The sequence below is a fragment of the Ursus arctos genome, unplaced genomic scaffold (genome assembly GCF_023065955.2).
Source record: "Ursus arctos isolate Adak ecotype North America unplaced genomic scaffold, UrsArc2.0 scaffold_14, whole genome shotgun sequence".
NCBI lineage: Eukaryota > Metazoa > Chordata > Mammalia > Carnivora > Ursidae > Ursus > Ursus arctos.
In genome coordinates, this window is record NW_026622808.1 from 14,869,712 (window position 1) to 14,874,266 (window position 4,555).

Genomic DNA, 4,555 nt, shown 5'->3' on the forward strand with positions numbered 1-4,555 from the left:
CCAGGGCCTCAGTTTGCCCAGCCGCAGAAGGGACCCGGGGGTGGGTTTTCGAATGACGGCTTGGGTCCGCTGGGCTCCTGGGTCCCTAAATGAAACAACCAACCTGCCTGCCCGCGATTATATAAAAGAGTCGCCTCCGCCCGCTGCGCCAGGGGCGTAGCGGGGGAAGGGGTTGGCGAGGGGCGGGCTGGGCGGTTGTTTTCCCGGCTTTCCGAGTTCCCCCACCCAACTGCGGGCCGCTGGGCTGGACGGGGACCGGGCCCCGGACGTCTGGGTCCTGCGGGCCGCTCGCGCCAGGGTCTGCGTGGCTCCGGAGGGGCAGCGATGGGGAGTGGGGAGGCTTTGGCTCAACCCAACTTTTTTCCCTGTCCATTTCTCCCACTTCCTCCCCGGTCGTGGGAGAGGTCCGGCGGGGGACGGGGGAGGGGGAGGAGGGGACGAGCGGTGAGAACAGCCTGACCCGGCCCGGCCGGCTGCCCAGCTGCACACAGTAGGCTCCTGGGGAGGGCTGGCTGGTGCGATCCGCCGCGTGGGGGGCTCTGGGCCTCGGTTTCCCCTTCCTCCTTCCCTTGGACGGAGAGCGCTGGCACCTGCTTAAGAGCCGCCTTTTACTGAGCGCTTCTCGTGTGGTTGGCTCTGTCCGGGGTCCTGTTTACCTCCATTCTAACATCTAATCGCATTATACTCGTTTATTGCTATTATCATTACCACCACTACCTTACAGGCAGGAAACTGGCACTGCCATGGGTGAAGTGGGCTCAGTCTGTCCTCCTCTGACTTCAAAGCTTCCCACCGCCCCTTGTACTTTATTACTTCTACGCACAACATATTAAAGGCGCCTTTCAACTCCCAAACGGGTTGAATCGGCTTTTGTAATAATAATTTGGCTTCAAGGGGAAACCCGGGAGGCCCCCAGAGGGGAAGTGACAGCCCCAGGACTTGCAGCCTGAAACCAGCCCCCAGTAGGTGGGAAGGGACTGAGGGAGGGGCCGCGTAGGTCCCCGGTGAGGGTGGAACCCAGGGACTTTGCTCTAACGACCCTGCCTAGGACATAAGCCCTTCTTCCTTCCTTAAACCACGGGGCCACCAGCCTTGGGATTAGAAGGGCCAGGCACAAAGACAATTTGCAGGTCTCAGGGTTGTGCCTGGACTCCTGCAGATAACTAGAGCTCGGTCCTTACTCCTCAATGGTCTCACCCCCCCCACCCCAAGCTCCACCCACTCGGCCAGTACAGGGGTGACTTGGTTTCCCCTCCTGTGCCACCTAGCCTCGAATATCCTGCCCCGTTTCTCTACAGTTGATAACCTGATTCAGAAGGGTAAGGGAGTACACACAGAAGATTGGCATTGAGTCTAACCCTCAACACACCCTGAAAAGAAGCAGGGGTTATATAATTTCCATCTTACATATGAGCAAACTGAGGCCCAGGGAGGCACCATGAGCAAGGATGTCAAATGCAGCATCCCCCTGGCTCTGGATCCTGCCAGAAGGGCTGGGAAGGGGTCCCTCGGGATATGCCAAGATGGCAGACCCCGACCTCCCATGCTCAGTCCTGTCCCTGACGTGGAAACAGTGAGGGAGGCAGAGCTTTGTCCTGACCCCCATTCCTCAGTCCCTACTCCTTCCCCTCACCTCCCCAAAATACCCGAGTAGATACTATTTTAAAAGCTAATAGGGTTATAAAAGACTGAGTTACTGTGTGACCTTGGGCAGATTACTTAACCTCTCTGATCCTCAGAGTCCACTGCAGAGAATAATGATAGAGACTTCCTAGGGTTCTAACGAGGGAGACACATGATGGTACATATAACATTGTTTTTAAAGATTTTATTTATTTATTTGAGAGAGAGGCAGCGATAGCAAGAGAGAGCATGAGCAGGGAGGGGCGGGAGAAGCAGGCTCCCTGCTGAACAGGAAGCCCGATGGATGTGGGACTTGATCCCAGGACCCTGAGATCACGACCTGAGCAGAAGGCAGACACTTACAGGACCAAGCCACCCAGGCGCCCTACATATAACATTCTTCAACAGCACAGTAGGACAGGAGAGAAGTCCTCCATAAGCCATAGACGTTATTATATTGATGTCATTGCTACTGTTTGGGCCATACCCCCCTGTTCCTGGCCAGGGCAGCGATGAAACCCACATTTCAAAGATGAAAAGTTCACACACACACACTCAATGCATTTTTTACTTCGCCGGCAAGACCCCCATAAGGTGCTCGGCGAAAGGGTTCTCGGAGCCTCTCAAGACCAGCTCCATCTCAGCAATAAAACAACACGAAAATCAACAAATACTTGGCCCTTGCCTCAGAACAAATTTGTTCCGGGGTGGATTTCTAAAATTCCACCTTTGAATGCAACTTTAGTCCCCCTGTGTAGGAGGGATTATCCTCCCTGACCGACAGGACGATTGGCGTAGAGACCCAGAGAAGGCTCATAACTTGCCAAAGACACACAGCCAGTGAATGGATGGACTTGAATTTGAGTTACGTTGTCTAGGCTGCGAGTTTATATATTTTGAGCGGATAATTCTTGTCCCCATAAGTAGGGCTTGCTTCTGGGGTGGAGAAGCAGGAGGGGTGGGGAGCAGAGTCAGAGACCTTCTGTTCTCTGTCTTTGATCTTTTGAATTTTGCATCACAAAATTTTTTTTTTAAGTCATCTGCACGCCCAGTGTGGGGCTTGAACTCACGACCCCAAGATCAAGAGTCACAGGCTCTCCTGACTGAGCAGGACAGGCGTCCCGATGCATATATCATTTATAATGAAATTTAAAATAAAGTCACATTTCTTAACTTGCGTGCTTCAGAGAACACCATCAAGAAAGTGAAAGAAAAACCCATGGAAGGGGAGAGAATATTTGCAAATCACAGATATGATCAAGGTCTGCTGTTCAGAATATGTAAAGAAATCTTAAACCCAACAATAAAAACAAAATAACCGATTCTTTTAAATGGGCAAAGGATTTGAATAGACACCTCTCCAAAAAAGATACACCAAAAAGAAAAAAAAAAAAACCAGATACACACACACAAAAGTTGCTCACCATCAGTAGTCATTAGGGAAATGCAAATCAAAACCCCGGTGAGACACCAGCTCACCCCTGCTAGTAGGGGCTGAATCCAACAGGCAGACAGCAGCAAGTGCAGTGGGGGTGGGGAGACACCTGGGCCCTGCTGTCCCGCTGGCGGAGGGATAGGCCGGCACTTCGTCCCAGAGCGAAACACAGTGACCGTCTAACCTGGCAAGGTGTAAACCCAAGACAAATGACATCCGGTCCACACCGAAACGTGGGGTGCAAATCCACAAAACGGCATGACCCGTAACAGCCAAAAGCTAAAAACGGTTCAAATGTCCGTCAACTGATGGATGAACGCACGCAACGCGTCCACCAGGCGCAGGGAGTGTCCGCCGCCAGCAGGAGCGAGGCGCCCACCCGCGCCGCCCCGGGCAAGGACCCCGAGCCCACGACGCTCAGGGAGGGAACCAGACACAGAAGGCCCCACGGCGTGTGAGGCCACGTGTGTGACACGTCCAGACCGGGCTCGTCCACGGACGGGGAGGGGCTCGTGGAGCAGTGGGGGGGGGGGGGACTGCTGATGGGGACACGTTCCCTTGAGGGGTGATGAAAGTGTTCCAAGATCAGATCGTGGTGATGGTTGTACCACTTCTGAGCACACTGAAAACCACTGAATCATACGCTTTGAAGAGTGAATGTTTTGGTACGGGGATGACATAAATTTTTCAAAAGAAAAGCGACACCCATATTCACAGCAGCGTTTTTCACACCTAGAATGTAGACACAACCCAAATGTCCATCAACAAACGAATGGATAAACGTGGTGCGGCTCATTCACACGCTGGAATATTACTCGCCCTGAAAAAGGAAGGACATCTGACATAGGCCACGACGTGGACGGACCCCGAGGACATCGGGCTCAGCGAGAGCAGCCAGACCCAGAGGGACACATCCCGCAGGACCCCACTCCCAGGAGGTCCCCAGAGGAGTCCCGTCCACACAGACAGAGAGGAGCTGGTGGGAGCCAGGGCTGGGGCAGGGGCTGGGGAGTCCGTGCTTCCTGGGGACGGAGTCTCCGTGTGGGGGGGTGGAAAGTTCTGGAGACGGACGGTGGGGACGGCTGCAGGACGGGGTGAGCGTGCTTCATGCCACGGACTTATACAGGCAAAAATGGTTGAAATGGTTAATTTTCTGTCATATATTTTATCACAATAAAAAAGTAAAAAGAAAAAAAAGTCTACCTGTAGGAGGGTCTGAGGGTGGCCGTGTTCTCTCTGGCTCCAAAGTCTGGGAACGTGTGTGGTGCCGAGCGGTGGCACATTCCATTACTATATAAGTGTGGTTATGCAGGAATAAAATTAAATTTTTTTCTTTCAAAAAATTAAAATTAAAAAATGGAAAGGTGCCTCAAAACGGTGTGAGGGGAAGATGTTAGCATCATTCTAAGCAGATGACTGCCCGCCTTTCTGCTCCATTCGTCACACGCGTGGCCGTGCAAGAGCCCCCGGCGGGGCGCGGAGTGGCAGCTGGGGATC